This window comes from Hippopotamus amphibius, chromosome 17 (genome assembly GCF_030028045.1).
Source record: "Hippopotamus amphibius kiboko isolate mHipAmp2 chromosome 17, mHipAmp2.hap2, whole genome shotgun sequence".
NCBI lineage: Eukaryota > Metazoa > Chordata > Mammalia > Artiodactyla > Hippopotamidae > Hippopotamus > Hippopotamus amphibius.
Window position 1 is genome coordinate 26,528,644 of NC_080202.1, and position 21,335 is coordinate 26,549,978.

The following is a 21,335-nucleotide window of genomic DNA, read 5'->3' on the forward strand; positions in this document are numbered from 1 at the left end:
CCAACCACTGCGCCACCTAGGAAGCCCTGTTAGGGTGATATTAAACAAAGAATTCCTGGTGCTTATTTTACTTTTGGCTGCATTTGGTGTTTCTCTAGTTGTGGCAAGTGGGGGCTACTCTTTGTTTGTGGTGCACGGGCTTCTCATTGCAGTGGCTTCTCTTGTTGCGGAGCCCCTAAGCGCATGGGCTTCAGTAGCTGTGGCTTGAGGGCTTCGTTGCTCCGAGGCATGTGCGATCTTCCCGGGCCAGGGATCAACCCGTGTCCCCTGCATTGGCAGGTGAATTCTTAACCACTGTGCCACCAGGGAAGCCCTGAGTTGTGCTTTGCAGTAAAAGTGAGGACCTATCATTGATGATAGACAAAGGCCAAAACTATAATCTCATGGATTTAATCTTTCCTGATTAATCTTTCTCAGGAAAGATTTGCTGAGTGAATGAATGAGCACATGCAGCTGAAGACTGAATTCAGCTGCTACCTCTGTAGGTAACTGGGTTGCTAAGAGGGATGCTGCGCTCCACCGGCATCTGCCTGCCTCCCTGGTGTCAGGGTGAGCTTACAGGTTTTTACCAGCTCTCCTGCTTTTTTCATTGTCTTATCTTTAACTAATTAAATGAAACACCCTTCAGTTATTAGTTTTCAGCTATCAGTAATTTGCTGCTCCAGAAATTTCTTTCTGTAAAACTTGTGTAGCTTTTCTCTCCTGTTCCTTGTGTACAGTCTCTTCTGTCTCTTGGCAGGTTAAGGGCGAGGCCCACACCCTGCCTGTACACCTTGCACATGGCGCTCCAGTAATGGAAGGTCAATGAGTACCTGAGGCAAAAGCCATTCTCAGCCATTCTGTCCCCCCCCCCCCCACCTTTATAACTGTTTTACAGTTCCTCTTGTTTAGGAAATGCTTTACATTTAGTTGGGGAAGTAAATTACATCCATTCGACATTAGGCAACCATTGGGCGCCAAATACCAGGCCAGGTCTTGGGAGGAGGACTTCGGCAGGTGGAGGAGAAGGTTCTGTTCTCGGGGCTTACTCATTACCTCTCTAAACCTTATCTTTCTGGGATTTAAAAGGTGGTTTCTTTGTCATAGTAACGAAGACATTTACAAAAATTACTTGTTGCATAAATAAAGAAAAAGTTATTCATGTCCAGGGTTCAGAATCTACAGGTGAAAAGTCAATCTCCTTCCCACTCGTGTCCTCTGGCCCTCCCATTTTCCCTGCCCTTAGGCCACCACTATCCCCCTTTCTTTCCAGAAATAATTTTGAGTGCATACAAGGGGACACATGGATACTGTTCTGTACCTTGTTTTCCACTTAATATCTCAGGGATCCTTTGTATGGACGCTTCGCAGACCTTTAGGTTGAACCTCGGTGATCAAAACGGGGCGTCACCAGCAGCAGCTGGGTGGCGGGTGCCGGTTCACAAAGAGCCAGGTCGGATGTCACGAGATGAGCAGAGGTCTGCATGCTGCGGGGCTGGGTTGGGAGCATGCTCTGTCCTCTCCCTTCTCCCCTCCACCGCCAGAGAGAGAACCCAGGAGCCCCAGCGCCCCAAACAGAAGGATCCCTGAGTAGCTGCCCCCCTCCCCACGGGCAGCTCCTTGGGAGGTGGGTGACCTAAGTTTAGGCTTCTGAGAAAGCTGGGATGGGGAATCTTTAAAAAGAAAAAAACAAAACATGGTCAAAGGTGTGAAGCTTCCTTAGGGAATTTAGAACTCTGCCCATAGTCAGCGTGGGTAAAAGCCATCACCAGGTCCCTGTAGTGTTTGGAGACAGTAGAAATGTGACCTCATTCTTGGCTTTAAGGAGCTTAAAATCTAGTTGGGAAGATAAGAGTGACTTTCAAAACAAGATGAACAGGAATCCTTTTAAATTACGAAAGTGTAGAGATTCAGTGAGAGTGCTCAGCCCTGGACTAGTCTAAGACCTGTGCCTGGAGAGCCTTCAAGGGCAGGTGAAGTGTGCGTGCTATATCTTCTGCCAGGAGCACCTCCCTGCCACCACACTGATTAGAAACTGCCTTCACAGCCCTTTTCAAATGCTGTCTGTGCTCGGAAGACGCACCAACGTTCGAATCGAGTCGCAAATCCCTGTTGAGACCCTTCCAGGCTGCGCTCACTGCAGTCAGCACCCCGGGCCCACTGTACTCCTGCCTGGTTGACCCTGGTCTTCCATGCCAGGGGTAACTATCCTCTCCCTGTTCAGAGTGTGAACAAGGGCAGAAATTCTTATTTGTATGCACTGAGCATTAAATCAGGAGTAGACCCTCCATGGAGTTTGCTGAGCTGAAGCCAAGGAAGGCATGTGTCCAGGTGACAGTGAACCTGGACACTGTCTGAAGGTCCGGGTTCTAGTTCTAGTTGTTCAATTTTTACTGGTATGACTTTATGCCTGTCATGGTCTCTGACTACAAAATAGGGATCACGTTTGCCTCTTTGGCTTCTGGTTAGTACTGTGAGAGTTACTCGAGATAATGAATGCAAAACTCACTTGGAGCATGTGTGACAGGTGCCTTTTTTACCCTCTTGAGGAGCAGTGGTAAACAAGTTTGAACAGATAGGATGGGATCAGATCATGGTCGCCTCAGTAACTATACAGAGGAGTTGAGTGGGTATAAGGAAGTTTGAGCAGGGAAGTAATGCATAGTGAAAACAGTGTCAGATCAGAGGAAGATTCTCCCAGATGTGACATAAAGAAGGGGGCTTGGGGGAGTGGACAGGGAGGGAGGGAAGAGGAGACATGTCCTTCAAGGAGTCTGCAGCCATCCCACTTGGAGGCAGGGATTCCAAGTTTGCAAACCTGAGTGACCAGAAGAATAGCGACATCACTAACAGCAAGGTGAAGAGAGCTTCACTTTTCAGTGTACTGAGTTAGAGGTCAAGGCGCAACGTTCAAGTGGCAAACAAAGATGGGCTAGGTGTCCGGAAGATGGGGAGGAAACCTTTGCACAGGTAAGCGTTGAAGCCAGGAGAATGAATGAGCTCCACAAGGGGAGGGTAGAGAGATACAGGCTGTGGGGGCTGAGCCAGGATGGGGAATGAGAAAGTCAGCAGAGGAAACAGGTCCTGCATCTTCCATCATTTAAATAGCGAGGCTCATGTAAATGGTCGTGGTCCCAGATTCACCGGGTTTTATAGAGTTCTTCCTTTGTTTTCTTTGGTAGACCTCATCCTTGATTGTGTGTCCTTAAAAGGCAAGCACAAATCTTTTTGTAATTTTGTGTAGTCTTCCCCGACTTATGATGGGGTTAAGTCTCGATAAACAATCATAAATTGAAATTATCATAAGTTAAGAATGCATTGAATACACCTAACCTACTGAACATCAGAGATTAGCCCAGCCTACCTTAAACGTGCTCAGAACACTTTCATTAGCCTGCAGTTGGGCAAAATCATCTAACACAAAGCCTATTTTAAAATAAAGTGTTGGATATCTCATGTAATTTGTTGAATACTGTACTGAAAGTGAAAGACAGAATGGTTGTCAATGTATCGGTTGTTTACCCTCGTGATTGTGTGGCTGAGTGGGAAATGCCCTGCCCAGCATCACAAAAGAGTATCATAGTGCATATTGCTATGTTGGGAAAAGGTCAAAATTCCAAAATCAAAGGACGGTGTCTACTGAATGCCTATTTTTGTACCATTGTGAAGTTGAAAAATCGTAAGTCAAACCATTGTAAGTTGGGGACCATCTGTATAACATTTAATGTCCTGTTTCCTGATAGTGAAAGTGGTATTATAGAAAAACTGCCTCCAAAGGATTCCTGATTTTCTTAGAATGATAACCTTCTCCCTAAATAAATGATGGCTTGCCACTTGAAAACACTCAACAGATTCTTTTTTTAAAGTCATTCAAGTGGGATGATACAATTTTTCTCTGAAGCTGGCACTGGTGCCTGCCTCTGTTCTTGGGCATCCAGACGAGGCACACTAGCTTTGTGTGGCCTTTTCCGTCCTAGGCTCTCAGCTCTGACCAAGCGTGGCTCAGAACCGGGCTGTCTGTTTCCCTGACTACCTAGGAGCTGGGGCATGCGACACAGTGTGGCTCTGCTAAGGAAGGAAGGCTGGCGCTGTGGAGCGAGGAACAAGGAAGGGTGAGTTGTGTGTGTGTTGGCGGGGTGGGGGGCGGGGAGCAAGGTTATCACTTTGTTCCTGGTCACTATATTCCTGAGCTCTATTCCAGAACAGCCAACAGGTGGAGGACTGGCTGCCTGGGTTAATCATGCGTTTTGTGCCTTTAATGGTGCTCGATGAGGTGGAGCCTGAGCAGGTTCAGTGAGCAACTTGGTTGAGGTCACCTTGGCTGATGGAGGAAGGGCACCTGCCCTCCTGTGGAAAAGACAAGAAATGGCTTTCCTGTCACTCCTAAGGTAGGGCTCAGTGTGGCAAGCGGGTCTCTGATTGGATGAGCCCAGCACTGGAGCAGTTTCTGTGGAGATGCTGAACCAGACAAGTGTCTGTTGCTGCAGCACGAAAATGAGAAGGTTGCTAGGGGAAGGCAAAGGAGGCAGGAAGTTAAGTGCTATGTCCCCTACGATTGCCGCCGCCATGGCCGCCACCCCCACCATCGGTGCAGATTACAGACAAGGGATTTTCGTGAAATGCTAGCTGACAGTGAAATTACATTTGGGGTATAGTTTTACCCTCGACTGATGCTTTTCCTGGACTGGAACTTAAATGTCAGCCACCTGACGTTTTAGTTGCTCAGTTCTTTTAATTAAAAGATGGTTCTAAGCAACATCCAGGAGTGGTCTATTTATTATTTATCAAGCATTTTCCTTCCAGCAGTTAGTGAAAGGTCAGTGGCTTCAATGGATGCTTTGTTTTTGGTGAGCAGCTTAGATGAAAAAGATATACAATCAATCTCTGCTCCCTCCTGTTTGCTCGTGGGCAGGACACTGTTTAATAGTCATTGTGGCATTTAGGATCGCAGACCTCTTGAAACATGCAGAAAAGTGCATGTGCATCCCTTGCTGCTGAACATTTCTTCTAACGTAAACAGGTTGTGATTATGGTTAATAATGAGATATTGATTGTTTGAAAATGTCACCGCCTGGGACCTTGGCCCCAGCACCGCTAGATGGCGCTGTACTCTCATGCCGATCGGCTACAATCGTATTTCCTTGCCTTGGGGTACCTTGCCTTTCAAGGTTGGTGAGTGTCCTTGTAAAATGATGTTCTAGCTGAGATTTAGGAAGCTGAGGTCCTGGGGTGCCTGGGATAGGGTAGAAATGGGAGCGGATGGGCCACAGGACAAATGACAAAGACCTATGGGGGGGGCGGGGGGGGGGGGGGGACAGCACTGTCTGTACCATAATAGGAGCAGAAGGGGAAGGACCTAACTGGTGCTGAGCCCCTGGAGACTCTGTTCAGAGCAGTGTTCTCTAACCTTCTCCAGTCAGTGACACATCTGCGAATTTGCTGCAGAGGGTGGAGGGAGAAAACGGTGCAGGCAGGGGGGCAGCGCAGAGCAGTGGAAAAAACCCAGATCTTTGGAGAGACAGACCTGGTTTTGAAACCCTGATAGATTGCTTTGTCTTGTGACATTAGGGAAGTGAATGAATGAATAGCTTGTGCCTCAATGTCCTTATCTGTAAAACAGGAATACTCACATCGACCTCCTGGAGTTGTGATACGGAGCAAATGAGCGTGAACAAATCTGATGTTCTTTGCCCTCCCTGCTTGGAGGCCTCCACAACGGTTGATTCCCACTGGGTGGAGATGAACGTGTTTTAGATCAAAGTGCAGAAGAAACAAAAAATGGTGTCATGTACCTTTTCACCAGCCACTTGTTTAACCATCTATCTTTTCTCAATCCTTCCCCCCAGTCGTTACCATCTCCTCTATCTTCTTGCAGCCTTCCAGCACCCAATCAATCAACCGATCAATCAATCAAAAGAGACAAAAGAGGAAACCAAAGACCATCCTGGGAACTTGTCCACTGTTGGAACTTACCCAATGCTGGTAGGTTTCACTGAAAACCTTGCTTTTCTTTAGTTATGTCTTAGGCAGATTGTGTGTGTGTGTGTGTGTGTGTGTGTAGAAACTGGTGCCTTAATGGCATTCCTTCTGTCCCTTCTTTCCTCATTGTTGCTCCCCTGCCCTCCTTGTGGTAAACTTTTCTCCTTTCTTTCTCCCCACTGTACCCCCCTGCATTCCACTCTCTGGAGGGAAGCCAGAGAGTCACAGCCTAGAGGCCCAGCAGAAGAAAACCTCAGAGACATTGTTTCTGGGACCTGGAGCTGCTCAGCAACTGGGGCAGGAGTTTCTGTAACTGCCTCTGGTGCTCCTCCCAGTGAAGGGCCCAGGGGTGGTGGGTGCCAGGGCTGAGCTGCTGGGTTGGACGGCAGTGAGGTCTGGAGAGCCAGAAAGATCTATTCATGTCCTTCCCCCTGTCCTGTGCCCCCCTCACTTCATTTGACCCTGGCTGGTCTGCAGGTGGGTTGTGGGACCCCTCTGCCTCTGGTCACCCGGGATGCTAGGCCAGAGGAGTACAGGGCTTAGGGTGCCACCCAGGTGTGCTGGGAGGAAGAGTTCTGGCTTCTTTCCTCTCGAGGTCTCGGTCCAAAGAATTGTGTTCAGATCCTGGTGCTCCTTGTGTGACTGCAGCTTTGGGCAGATCACTTAACCCTTCTAAGCTGGGACATTCAGTCCCAGCACAGGGTCTGGAGCCTAATGGGTCCTCGAAAGTGTATTTGTTGAATGAACAAATGAACAAAGGAATGCTTCCCCATCTAGACCGTGGGGATAATCGTATTGGTACCAAGCATGCTTTGGGGGGCAGAATGCCAACAAGGTGCTGGTGTGGCAGAACTTTGTCAACTCTCAAGCCTTCTACAATTACATGAAATAAAGGTGTGGGAAGATGGAAATGGGTGTGGAGCCTCAGTGCTGGGCTCCTCCCAGGAGAGCAGAGCTGGGGACTGTGGCCTCAGGAGAGGCGCAGAGCAGCAGGTGAGGATGCCCAGCCTCTCCTGCTAAAGAATTCTGCAGGAGATACCCACTGTTCTGCAGACCCCCTCCCAGATGCTCAGTTTAAACTCTAGACATGCTCAGGATTATCTCCAGAATATTAAACACGCGAGAGGAGGATCCTGAGCTTTCTCCCCACTCCCCCTGGCTCCTGCCACGTGAGGTGGGATGGCCCTGCTCCAGCTCACGGCAGGGGCGCGGCCTCTGCGCTCTCCTGGGGCTCCTCCTCTTCCCCAGGCCTGGCTTCCCGCTGGGATCCATCTGCCTGCCCTGGCATGTGTGTCACTTCGGCTCCTCAAGACTTCCAGCCCCCTGAGGGTATAATTCAAGGGACAATGGACTTGTGTTGTCACTGCTGCCAGCCTTCGGCTGACTCTCACCTCTCCCAGCAAGGCAGGGTCTCCAGTTCGGACCGGGCAGAGGGAGGGTCCAAGCCCGGTGCCGTGCTTGCCTCTGTGACTATGCCTGAGTCCTGGCTCCGGGTTTCCCCATCCAGCCACACGCGTGACGCCCCTGAGGTTAGAACAAGAGGCTTCATCTCAGAAGAATTCTAAATTAAATCCTAAGAAGGCAAACCTGTCTTTGGCAACACTGCCCCATCCCTCACTTTCCCACTTTGGGATGTAAGAGAAGGGGAAGGGGCTGTGGGGGACAGGCCAGATGAGTAGGAGTGGTCTGGTAGCCTGAGCTCCAGGCAGATAAGGACACCAGGATATTCCACAGTCCTGCAGCTTTCCAGCCGTGTCTCTCCTGGCCTGGGCAACCTGACCTCCAGTCCAGCATGTTCTTAAGCTTGGACCCGTTTATTCCTTCCCTTTTGATTACTGAAGTAATCAAAATCAAATTGAGACTGGCTTCTGAAAAGAATCACTTTGAATACCTGTAAAGTCAAGAAGGTTGAATTTGGGAAAAAAGTCATCTGCAAGACTTTGTTCCCCTGAGCTGTTGGCCATTTATAATTAATATTTATGACAAACAGATGACAGATGCCTATTGCTCAACTGACACACGCATTGCCAAACCCCAAAGGGGTTACTTTAAGATCTAAAGGACTTGAATGTACTTTAGTGTCACGTTGAAGAGAATAAAACTTTCAGGGTATAATCAAAATTTCGTATGTATGAGAACTCAGTGACCCATAGGCGATGTCTGCCTTAACAACAAAACACAACACAACACAAACCAAAAAAAGAACAGCGTGTGCCGCCACTGCTTACTGACATTTAAAAATAGCTCCTTTAAGCCCAAAACTGAGGTAAGAGATGACTTGAGACAGTAAATGGAGCACAGGCTGAGGCTCCTGGAGACGCTGGCTCAGCCCCAGCTCATCTGCTAATTGGCTGTGACTTTGGAAATCATTAAACCTTTTCAACCATTAGTAAAATAAGGGGTTGAACTACAGGACCTCAGAAGGCCTATTCTTTGGGTCTGTGTGTCCGAGAAGAGCCTCAAAGTTGGGGCGAGCAAGCACATTCCAAGACTTACTAAATGCTTATTTAAAATCTTTTCACTTTTTAAATTTTGATCATGGAAACACTCATAAGGGTAGAGAAAATAGTGTAATGATCTTTCATATGTTCATCATGTAGACTTAACCTTTATTAATATTTTGCCATATTTGCTTGTCTATATTTTTTCTGAAGTATTTTGAAGCAAGTGCAGGCATGACCTCCCTCACCCAAAGCTTCAGCCTGCTTCTCTGAAAAACAAGACCTTTTCTTACATCAACACAATACCATCATGAAGCCTATTGGATGGTAATTAAAAGTACTTTAGCTTCATCAGTACCTAAAAATCAGTACCATTTTTCTAGATTCCATATGTATGTGTTAGCATACAGTATTCATTTTTCTCTTTCTGATTTACTTCACTTTGTATGATAGACTCTAGGTCCATCCACCTCACTATAAATAACTCAATTTCATTCCTTTTTATGGCTGAGTAATATACCATTGTATATATGTGCCACATCTTCTTTATCCATTCATCTGTTGATGGGCATTTAGGTTGCTTCCATGTCCTGGCTGTTGTAAACAGTGCTGCAGTGAACATTGTGGTACATGTATCTTCTTGAATTATGGTTTTCTCTGGGTATATGCCCAGTAGTGGGATTGCTGGGTCATATGGTAGTTCCATTTTTAGTTTTTTAAGGAACCTCCATACTATTCTCCATAGTGGCTGTATCAATTTACATTCCCACCAACAGTGCAGGAGAGTTCCCTTTTCTCCACACCCTCTCCAGCATTTATTGTTTCTATATTTCTTTTTATTATTATTATTATTTTTTTTGGGGGGGTGGGGAGATATGTTTAATGTGTTGATAGTTTTTTTTTTTGGGGGGGTACACCAAGTTCAATCATCTTTTTTTTTTTTTCTTTTTTTTTTTAATTATTTTTTTGGGGGGGGTACACCAGGTTCAAACATCTGTTTTTATACACATATCCCCGTATTCCCTCCCTTCCTTGACTCCCCCCCCTCGAGTCCCCCCCACCCTCCCCGCCCCAGTCCTCTAAGGCATCTTCCATCCTCGAGTTGGACTCCCTTTGTTATACAACAACTTCCCACTGACTATCTATTTTACAGTTGGTAGTATATATATGTCTGTGCTACTCTCTCGCTTCTGTTTCTGTATTTCTTGATGATGGCCATTCTGACCGGTGTGAGATGATACCTCATTATGGTTTTGACTTGCATTTCTCTAATGATTAGTGATGTTGAGCATCTTTTCATGTGCTTGTTGGCCATCTGTATGTCTTCCTTGGAGAAATGTCTATTTAGGTTCTTCTGCCCGTTTTTGGATTGGGTTGTTGTGTTTCTGATATTGAGCTGCATGAGCTGCTTGTATATTTTGGAGATTAATCCTTTGTCCGTTGCTTCATTTACAAATGTTTTCTCCCATTCTGAGGTTTGTCTTTTTGTCTTGTTTATGGATTCCTTTGCTGTGCAAAAGCTTTTAAGTTTCAAAAAGCCAAAAAAAGTAATTTTATACCCAGTCCATATTCAGATTTCCCCACAGTTCCCTGAACAGGCTCTTAGCCTCCTCCTACCCCAGGTCTGTCCCTGGGGTCAACCACTGTTAACTACTGGTTTTAGTACCTCGGGTGATTATCTTCCCAGAAATCATAGTTTACACCACCACTTCTTGTTTACCAACTGCAGTCACAGTGTCTGGGCTTCCTGCTATGATAGATGAGAGTTCAGCTAACTTAGATTCTCTCTTCTTTCCATTGTGGTATATTTCCACCTGGTTCTTCTGTATAGTAACACTCATTAAGGTTCTACTTTGGGTGGAGTTGTGTTGTAACCCCCCCTCCCCCCACAAAAGATATGTTGACATCCTAATTTCCAGTGCCTGTGAATGTGACCTTATTTGGCAATAAGGTCTTTGCAGATGTAATCAAGTTAAGATGTGGTCATACTGCATTAGAGTGAGCCCTAAATCTAATGGCCGGCATCCTTATAAGGAGAGAGATATTTGGAAACAGACACGCACAAAGAGGGAAGACGGAGGCAGAGATTGGAGAGATATAACCACAAGCCAAAGAGTGCTGAGGCTTGCTGGCAACCACCAGAAGCTGGAAGAGGCAAGGAGGGATTCTCCCCTAGAGCCCTCCGAGGGAGGATGGCCCTGTAGGCAACTTGATCTCAGACTTCTGGCCTCCAGAACTGTGAAAGGATAAATTCCTGTGTTCTAAGCCACTCAATTTGTGGCAGTTTGTTATGGCAGCTCTAGGAAACTAATATGGTTCCTTTATCTTTGGGGCATCACTATAGGGGAAAAACTCAGTTTTACACCTTCCTATGTAGGGAAAAACCTGGGTGTTTCTTTCCTCCTGGGTGTTTCTTCCTGTGAGTTTCCTTTACTACTCACATAAAACACTTCACTTCTGGTCACCAACTACGTGGAGGTTTTCCCCTATAAGAAGCACTTCGCTGAGACACCAGCTGAGTATCCTATAATTTGATTCAGTTCTGACACTGTCTACCCAGAGACAGCATCAGATCCCACAGGTTAAGAGTCCAGCCTCCCCGTCTTATAAGACTGCCCACCCCCACCTCCCATGTACACACACATACTTCAGATGCCAGTCACAAGCCCAGGTTATCATCTGTGCTTCAGACCAACCAGCTATAGATCAGAGCTTCCAACGACCCCCTCCTTGGGTTTGATTAATTTGCTAGAAAGACTCACAGAACTCAGGGAAACAATGTTTACCAGTTTATATGTGATAAAGGATCAGGTGAACGGCCGGGTGGAAGAGATGCACAGGACGAGGTACAGGGAAGGGACATGGGGCTTCCGTACCCTCCCCAGGGCGCCACGCTCCTGGTGCCTCCGCGTGTTCACTAACCTGGAAGCATTCCAAACACCATACTTTTGGGATTTTACGGAAGCTTTATCGCATAGGCGCGATCAATCATTTACTCCGCTTTCAGCCCTTCTCCCTCCTCAAGAGAATGGGGGGTGGAGCTAAAAATTCCAAGCTTCTAATGGTGGCTTGGTCTTTCTGGTGACTGGCTCACATCCAGGAGCCATCAAAGAGCCCACCTAGAGTCGCCTCCTTAGAACAAAATACACCCCTGTCACCCTGGAAATTACTAGGGTTTCAGGAGCCCTGTGTCAGGAGCTGGGGAAAGAGACCAATACATATTTTTTGTTACACATCACAGTATCACCATTACATAAAATGCATACGGCTGTATTTCTTGTTCCATCAAAACCGCCTCGACTCTCTACTTTGTAAAATGAGGATAAGAATCAGAAGTGTCAGCAGACAGCTGGATGGACGCGGGGTCTGAGGAGTCAGAGGGATCATCAGCTGCACCAGGCAAAGGGCAGAGGCTTCCGACCCAGGGCCACAGCTGCCCCGGCTCGCAGGTAGAGGGTCCCAGCACAGGCAGCAGGAGCGTGAGGGAGAGCCCTGCCCACAGGTAAGGTTATCTCATGTGCCTCCAGGCTCCAGCCCCAGCATTTGCCTGCTTCCCTCTTTTTTTTTTTTAATTTATCCTTTGATGTCTTATATATTTTTTAAATTTTATTTTTAATTTATTGGGTGCATACGGTCTTTGTTGCCGCGCGCAGGCTTTCTCTAGTTGCAGCGAGTGGGGGCTACTCTTGTGGTGCGCGGGTTTCTCAGTGCAGTGGCTTCTCTTGTGGTGGGGCACGAGCTCTAGGTGCGCAGGCTTCAGTAGTTGCTGTGTGTGGGCTCAGTAGTTGTGGCTCACAGGCTCTAGAGCGCAGGCTCAGGAGTTGTGGCACACAGGCTTCGTTGCTCCTTGGCATGTGAGGTCTTCCCGGACCAGGGCTCAAACCCGTGTCCCCTGCACTGGCAGGCAGATTCTTAACCACTGAGCCACCAGGGAAGTCCCTTCCTCTTGCTCCTCACAGACCTGCTCCTCTGGAAAAGTTCCAGACGCCAGCTATGGAGATGGGTCCTCACAGAGCAGCTTCTTCCAAGTCCTGTTTTGACATGAAACACTGGCACGCATTGCGGGACGCTAGAAAATGATTGCATGGTGCCCCTCACTTTTCTTCTGTAGGGATGTTACTAACCATCTTTCCATTCTGAAGACCCATGGGAGAAATTTCACATCTTGATTTAAAGAAAACCTGTGCTTCTTCTGAACCACTGTTCCAAAGTTTACTTTTGTGGTCTTGGAAAATTTGATATCTTAGTTTCCCCCTTAGCTCTGGCTGTGAGGAAACTCAGAGTTAAATTATCAGTCACATGCAGCTCTGATGTAGGAGCTTATGATGGCATTCGCTCGATTACTATGGAATGTTCCAGGCATACAGAAATTACAGAGACTATGTAACAAACATTCACATACCCACCACTCAGTTTCAGAAACAAAACTGAGAAAACACAAGTGAAGCCCTCTGTGTACCCAGCCCTGATGCCTTACGCCGGTGGTAAATAGCTTCCTGGACTAGGTGTTTATCCTTCCCACTTAAAAAAATAATAAATTAAAAAATAATTTTCTCCCAATGTATGCACCTGTAACAAACACACAATATTTATTTGCTTATCATTTATGTTTATTTGGCTGCACTGTGCAGCATGTGGAATCTTAGTTCCCCGACCAGGGATCGAACCCACACTCCCTGCACTGGAAGTGCGGAGTCTTAACCACTGGACCACCAGGGGAGCCCCCAAACACACAATATTATTTTGCATGTCTTAAAACATTCTATAAGTGGTTTCATACTATGTATAGGTATCCTTCTGTAATTTATTCTTTTTACTCAAGAATGTTATTTTGAAACTTACCTGTGTTGACACATGTAGTTAATTCCCTTTTCATTGCTGTGTGGTACGCTATTATAAGACTAGACAAATGATGCTGTAGTGTTCAAGAGCGTGGCTCTGGAGCCAGAATGCCAAGGTTCAAACCCCAGCTCTGCCACTTTCTATTTCTGTGACCTTGGGTAAATTAACTTCTCTTTGCCTCAGTTTCTTCAGCTGTAAAATGGGGCCAATGATAGCACACACCTCATAGAGTTGATGTAAAGATGAAATAAGGTAGTAGATGTGAAGCATTTAAAATATGCCTGGTACATAGTGTGTATTCTTCAAGAGTTGGCTGTTATTTATTTACCTGTTGGTGGACATTTAAGTTGTTTCCAGTTTTTTAGCTGTGTTGGAGTGTGGCAGGGAACATTATTGTAAATGTTTCTTTGTGCAAGAAAGAGGTCCTCTGAGCTAAAGTATATACCTGGGAGTGGGACTGCTGGGCTGCAGGGGGTGCCCGTCTTTAGCTTTCTGGGCAATGCCAAACTGCTAGAACAGTTGTGCTTAGTAGGCGAGTGTGCCCACTGCTGCCACCCTGGCCCACTCTTGGTGGTGTTTTGTGCACTACTTTTGCTTCAGCTTTGCTTGATCTTTCTTTGCCTTTGTCTAAATGTCCCCATCTACTCATTTTTATCCTCATATGCATTTCTGTAAGCATTCTTTTGTCCATTCATCTTCCTTTTTCCTTCTGAATGAAGCAGGATCTAAATACAGAAGAATTAGGGCCCCACAGAATGGAGGTCAGAATACACAGGGGCTGCCTGATATCCCTGGACCTGCAGGTGTCCTGGCTCTCGGGATCTGTTAAGGTTGCTGTCCGTCGTGGCTAATATGTGCTGAGTGCTCACTACGTAATAGGTACCCTGGTTACATTCTCGTGTACAATCTCACAGCAACCCCATGAAGTAGGACCATTATTCCCAGAACCTTGATTCAAAGGAGGCAGTGATGCCAGAGTCTCTGCTCTTAACCAAGGCCTCCGACAGGGCTGCCGCGAGGGGTGGCTCAGGCTGCCTGTCACACAACCCCCGGGGCACCATTTGCACAGACTGCTGTGTGAACGGCACCCCCTGGAGTTGTGCAGTACAGTGGCCCTGGCCTTCTACTGAGTAAGAGCTTAAGGAAAATGCTTTCTGCCTATTTGACGGGCTTAGGAGGGTAGATCCCCCTACTGACTGCGGGGCTTTTCTGTTCTGGATTTATAGGACTTTCTTAAGGTCATGGTTCTTCACGTTTTAAAAGCTTATTGGCATGGAAGCCCTCCCACCTACGTAAACATTTGCTTAGGAAGGGAGTGCCCAGCGTGGGCCCCAAGCGCTGACACCAGCCATGTAAGGGCATGGACCCGGCCGCTGTTTGTGGCTTCCCCCCTTGGCCACCGCAGACTTATTGAGCAATATATTATGAGTGTGCCTCACTCTGATGGTGTGTTATGGATAAATCATTAAGGAGGCAGCTCACCGCGGTGATGTATTGGTGTAATAGATCATCAGAGTGAAGTCTTCTGCCGACACACGGGCTGGCTCAAAGGGTGGTGCCATTCAGGGAAGAATTAGCCCAGCAGCAGATCTGGCTTAATTACAGGATAAAAGCTCTGTGAATGACAGGTTGAAGTCTGCAGCACCAGCGTTTTGATTCTTGATGTAAAAATATAATTGGGCTTCCTGAGAGAATTTTTGATTATTTCCAAACAGCCCTCTGCTTTCTCACAACAGCACAACTTGCCACAAGGCTGCAGGGGTACCTTTTATTGGGGGGAGTCTCCAGGCCCATCCCACATCTGAGTTACTGCCATCCTTTCAATTTGTAGGCCACAGAATGAGTTCAGGGGAGATAAAATCCAGGAGGCCTAGCTTCAAGGCCTTCAGAATGATGTTCTTAGCAACCAGACCACTGGAACTGAGTGATTTATTCAAATCATCATTAACTAAGGCAGTGGTTCTCGCCTTGATCTGCGTGCACGTGTGGGGAAGGGGGAGGTCTGGTGAGTGTGTGTGTGCCTGTGTCTGAGGACATTAGCATCTCAGGGATAATAATAATAGTAATCATGTTTCTCGGACACTTAACATTGTGCTAAAGGCTTTGTATGTATTATTGAATCTCATTTAATCTGTATGACAACATTGTGAGACAAGCAGTATTCTTCTTCTTCTCATTTTCCAGATGAGGAAACCAGCCAAGAGCCAGCATTACTGGCCAAGATTGCACAGCTGCTCGGGGGTTTAGGTAACTCTTACCATCTCCACTCCCACCTCTAGATCCCCCCCACCTTTGAGGACCTTAAACCAGTGCTCTGTGGACCTCAGACCTAAGTGAGCACAATTCAGGATGCGTTTGTTGAAGTAATTATTGTATATAAAGACACATAAATCAAACATCCGTATTAGTAGGGTCTCAAATTTGGTCTGAGTTGGTTATTTCTTGAAAAGCTTGTAGGTTGAGACTTCCTAGCAATGGTGGGTGAAACTATTTGGCCCAGCTCTCCCATGGGAGACAACTATAATAGCTGCATAAAATAGTTTTTGAAGTCTTCTTAAATAGTATTAAATTGCTGGCAAGAGAGTAAGCACGACTAGGTTGACAGAGACAGAAGAATAGGAGCCAGACAGGTGAATGAGCACAGGGGCTGCTTTCGCCCTGAGCGTTTCTCATCCTGATGGCCTGGCAGCAACTGGAAGAGAGGGCGATGGAGGCCGGAAGGCAGTCCTCTCCACAGCATGCGGGGACCCCGGGGTGACCTGGAAGTGAAGTACACTTCATGCAGAATTACAACCCAGGTTCCAGGAAGTCTCAGCCTTGGATGTGGTTTAAGGTGGGCCCAGACTGGGTATGGCTCCAACACGTTACAGAAGCAGATCTCTGGACATTACGCCTCATGTTATCCCTATAAATAATTTTTAAAATACTGGACTGTGGTTGATGAGAACCAGGCACACAAGGAAACCTGACGCCATGAGTGAGAAGCAGCAAAAACAGGCAATGGAAACAGATCTGTACAGACTTTAGATCTTAAAACCATCAGACTATAGACAATAAATGACTTTTCTTCCTTACTGTGTTTAGATAAATAAAAGACAAACTTGAAGATCTCTTCAGAGCACAGAAAATGGTAAATGAGACGCTGTTATAGGGCAAATATGCAGCTGTCTATCCACCGTTCTCCCCTCCCATTCCACCCTCAACCGTCATCTCCCAAAGAAGGAAGAAATTCTGGGCAGCAGAATTCAATATGGAAATCTCACTCAGCTTGGTATCGGGAACATTAGGAAAGACATCATCTTATTCTCAGTGTGTATATTTTCAGTAAAGAATGTCAAATATAGAACTTCCCTTTGGCCCTTATTTGTGACTTGAAAAATATAATTTGAATTTTTATTAATTTGGAAGTAAGAAGTACTTACAGACAAATTGACTGAAAAATCTTGAAAATAGACAACAAACGATATACCACAGCCCTCTCCCACAAATAAAGGGGGGGTATACAACCTCACGTTTATAAATCATCATAGAAAATATGCTATTAAATTGGATACGTGAGTGTTAAACTCTGAAATGTAAGTGGCTGTGATGCTATGATGTATAGATGACATTGCTAACAATTCTTAGGATATCAGAGTATAATATCATAGTTAACAACACGGGCTCCATCTCAGACAGACTGGGTTGAGTTTCCAGCTCTGATACTTACAACATTTTGTAATCTTGGGCAAATGGGTTAATTTCCCAGAGCCTTGGTTTGCCCATCTGCAAAATGGGGATAATAACAGCACTGCATCTGCTTCAAGGGGTTGAAAGAGTCAAATGAGATCCAGGATGGAAAGAGCTTTGCACTCTGCTGACCCAGGGCACTTGCCATTGTGACTTTAACTTCCCGGAATAGCATTACCACATCCAGGTGAAGCTGGCATTTGCATTATGCTTTCATTTAAATCCAGGAAGGCTTTACGTAAAGAGAGTGATCTCCTGTGTGTAATTACTCAGAAAAATTCCCTTACCATGAAAAGTTGATGAGAATTGGCTCCTGGGGACTGGCTCAGTGCTGCTCAGGCTTGGCTGTTTACAGGGAACCTTTTGATAAAGAAGCCACTTATTCTGGCCTCTAAAATCAAGGCCATCTCCTTGTGAAGGGTAGAAATCCAGGTGAGATAAGATTGATAATCCTGCATTGCAGAAATTTATTAAAGATGTCCAGATTAAAAATTGAGCTGTCTGTCAATCAGCCAGTTTTCTACTTTTTTCTCTGTCACTTACTAAGAATATTCCTGTATGGCACTGAACCCCCTGTAGACATCCTAAATGCTAATATCTCTTCCCTTCCCTTTGGAAGGACAAGCTTGGTTGTGTTCCGTAACAGAGGTCCCTGGATTTGTCCTTGTCTTGTTGAAGGCTTTACTATTAGTAGTTAAAATTTTCCCGAGTCGTATGATTTCAAGTGAGGAGGAAGGGCACAGGAGTGGAAGTCACCAATAAAGTGTGGTTCAGGCTGCGTTCTCTTAATTTGATAATTTCCTTTAACCCCTGAGAGGGCACAGGTTGCAAGCAACCAACCTAAAGATTGATCCAAGGCTCAGTAGGTCGCTGTGAAACTGTTGGGTTTCCTTGTTTCAAAGAAATAAGTCAGCATCATTTGAGTTTTCCAATATCTCAGCCTACACTTGGGGGATGTCTTAGGTTGGGTCTCCAGGAAGCAGACTCTGAGATGGAGAGCTGCATGCAAAATCCTAGTTAGGAGCATTCTCAGGAGATACACCTGTAAGGGGGCAAGGAAGGCAGGACCAGGCTCCCAGTGTGGTTGCCTCGGAGACTTCAGCTAATTGCATGGGGAGCTCTGCAAATGAGATGGCCCATCAGGGTTGTCCCTTGGGAAGGGGGCTGGGCCTTTGCTTCTCCCCATCAGCCAGTCATTGGCCAGGGCCATCCCAGGGACAGGATGCACCTTGGGTAAAGCAATTTCCAGTGAGGGATGAAGCCCTGAGCTATAAGCAGCCCATATTCTCAGCAGATGGGAGACGGGTGGGTGGCCCTGAAGGGGGGGATCTTGGCGGACAATATCCATGACAGTTCATCCTTTGAGCTGCTCAGACTCACTTGCTTCTCATAGTAAGTTTGCCCCATCTCTGGTGGTTTCTCTAGGATTGTGGGTTGTTTCCTAGGGAAACCCACAAGAGAAGGGTTAATGGGACAAACTGCAGCCCCGATGCTGTATTTGATCTCAAGACTCTGATACTCAAATGCCCCTCATCCACCACCTGTACTAGATTATTTTTACCCATGGCCAGCATCTGTGCTGGTCTAAGTGGCTTGCTTGGTGGAGTGACCCAGACTCTCATTCCTGAGGATTCTGAGGGCCTTTGGGTACCACACTTGTGTCACACCTTGGCTGCTGTTCTTATCCATTTATCATTAAAACTGGGTATGATAACACCAAGAAATGCCCCAGGGGCGCATCTGGGTGTCAAACGTGTTCTTCTCTGCCTCCACCGAGAACCAGCAGCTGTGGTTCGCGCTGACGTATACTGAGCTGACCCATGTGTGAACTTGGCTTGGCTTTTTTCCTCCTCTGTCAGCTGGCCATACAGGACCCCTGTGCAGCCACAAGCCTGGGGCTGGGGCAACACCGGTGCACTATCTGGGATCTGGGCTACCTGTTCCTGCAGCTCACTTGTGCTGATCCTGAAGGTACCACTTCCATCTTAGGATGATCGCTGCTGGGCCTGCCTGTGACTGGGTGGATCTGACAAAACCAAGCTCACGATGGGCAGTTCTAGTGGCCTGTCTGGTCACTTGGTATCATTTGGTCGGAATGTCATCTCTCCCAGGTTCTGTAACATCTGGAAACTGCTTTTCAATTGGTGTGTAGTTCTTCCTGCAGATGTCCTGTCTTGCTTCATAACCGTAGGGGTCTATCATATTATTTTCTTCCTGGGGCTTGCCAGGAACTCCATGTGACATCTTTTCCTACCACAGATCCTCTAGTTCTGTGGAGCCTGCCAGGTCATATAGAGAAAGAGGCAGGGTCGTCTGAACCTGATCAGAGCCCTTTCCTGCCCTGGTTTCTGCTCCAAGCTGGCACACTTCTGTGTTACCCGGTGAAAGCATGGGCTATGGTACCCTCAGAACACAGTAAGGCCTACCAAACATTGTGCTCCCTGATTGGTGGTGGGTACTGAGGCTTTGGAGCTGGGGCAGCTCTTCAGGGACATGAAGGCAGGTCATTCACATCCCTGCCTCAACCAGTCCTTGGCCACAGGCTGCCCCCTGGAAGGGATGTGATTTTGAGCAAGGCAGTTCCCTGTGGCCAGAGGAATTCCCAGTGAGGGATGCAGCTGTGAGTCATCATTCACTGATAGTCCCAACTGCTGGGATGTGTGCAGACGGGGTCTGGGCAGAGGACCACAGTATCCACCGCAGGGATCAAATTCCAGGCCTGGCACGAGGGTGAGGCAAGTGAGGCACATAGAGCCCAGACTTGAATCACTCACTCTCAAGGTTGTACAAGTGCAGATCGGGCACTTGCCTCACCCTTGTCCTGGCCTGTCAAACGCCCATGGAAATCTAATATCAGGAAATGGTCAAAATTTCAGGTTGATCAGAATAAACTTCCCAGTCACCATGAAGTCAGCCTCTTTCTGAAACTGGTGGAATGTTGGGCAACATAACTCCAGAATATTTCTTAAGCCCGTGATCATTACCCCATGATCTCTGCATTATGGAAACGAAGTCAAAGGAGGGAAGAACAGAACATTCCTATTTCCTTCTGTGATTATGGCACCGAAGATATGGTCTAATCCTGACCCTACAGGCCAGCTTCAGTTGGTGGGACCATGCACCCATAAGAGGGAGCAGATTATAGAATGACCATAACATGCTAGGAGAACAAGAAGTGGTTGGAAGGACAGAGAAACACATAACTCTTATACACGTAGAAATCAGAGTTAGAGCCCAATAGAAAAAGCAATGGTTGAATAGAGAGAATGCTGAGTGGAGGAGGACATGGGTGTGGGCAGGATCATTCTGGGACTGAAACTCAGCCTACAGGATTCTAGCCATGGCATCCTGGGAATGTGTGGGCATCCATGGATAGTTTTTGTTTTTCTCTTTTACCCAGAGTGTCTTGGACCATCCTTCCCAACCATGTACTTAAGGCAACTCTAATCAGATCCCATTGAAGTTTTTATTCTGAACAGCTTGAAAATAAAGTTCATCAGGGAGGATAACTGCATGAGAATAGTGAACAAAATTTGAAATATCAGAATGTGATGTATCTGCCAGCTATCGAATGTATTATAAAGCAACAATAATTAAAACAACATAATGTAGGTATAAATAGGCAATTAGACCAGAGGAGTACAACAGAGATCAGAAAAAAACCTGTGTTTGAATGGGTATTAAGTATATGACAAAGATGGCATTTCACATCAATGAAAACAGGATGGATTATTAAATAGTCAGTGTTGGGAATAGGTTGTGAATTTCAGGGAAATTTTTAATTTAGTTCTCTATCTGGTACCATACTCAAAACAGATCCCACACTAATTAAAAATATAAAAATAAAAATTAAAGCTATGAAAGTACTAGAAGAAAATATAGGGCCTTTTTGAACATGACATGAAACTCAGCAGATGGATGGGAAAGAGTGCAGTTCTGACTATATAAAAGAAACAATGACCACAACTTCTGAAAGGCGAAAATACCACAAACAGAAGTTAAAGAATGGGAAGAAAATGTTTTAAACATATACACTAGACAGAAGGTTAACATCTATCATACACAAAGAGCTGCTATGAATCAATAAGAGAAAGAAATACCATGATAAAACAAGCAAGGGCTCTTTGGCAATTCATGGAAGAAGGAATAAATGTGGCATGTCTACCATGAAAAAACGTGCAACGTTAGCAACACTGGACACAACATAAATCAAAGCAAAATGAAGTCTATTTGTCCCTGTTAGAACTGGCAACCCAAGTTAACCAGATTGTTAATACTGTGTGTTTGGAAGGATACAGATAAAAAGGCATACGTAGTTGAAACTGAAACTTGCTATAACTTTTTTGTGTGTGTGCAATATACGTG

General features: G+C 46.2%; 1 long non-coding RNA gene across 1 annotated transcript; it reads left to right on the forward strand.

Moving 5' to 3' along the window:
* The first annotated feature begins 5,868 nt into the window (after positions 1 to 5,868).
* On the forward strand, positions 5,869 to 16,514 carry LOC130839666 (uncharacterized). The gene is made up of 3 exons (XR_009049868.1): positions 5,869 to 5,961; positions 15,426 to 15,488; positions 16,326 to 16,514. It is a non-coding gene; the product is annotated as an uncharacterized LOC130839666 (long non-coding RNA).
* Positions 16,515 to 21,335: the final 4,821 nt, after the last annotated feature.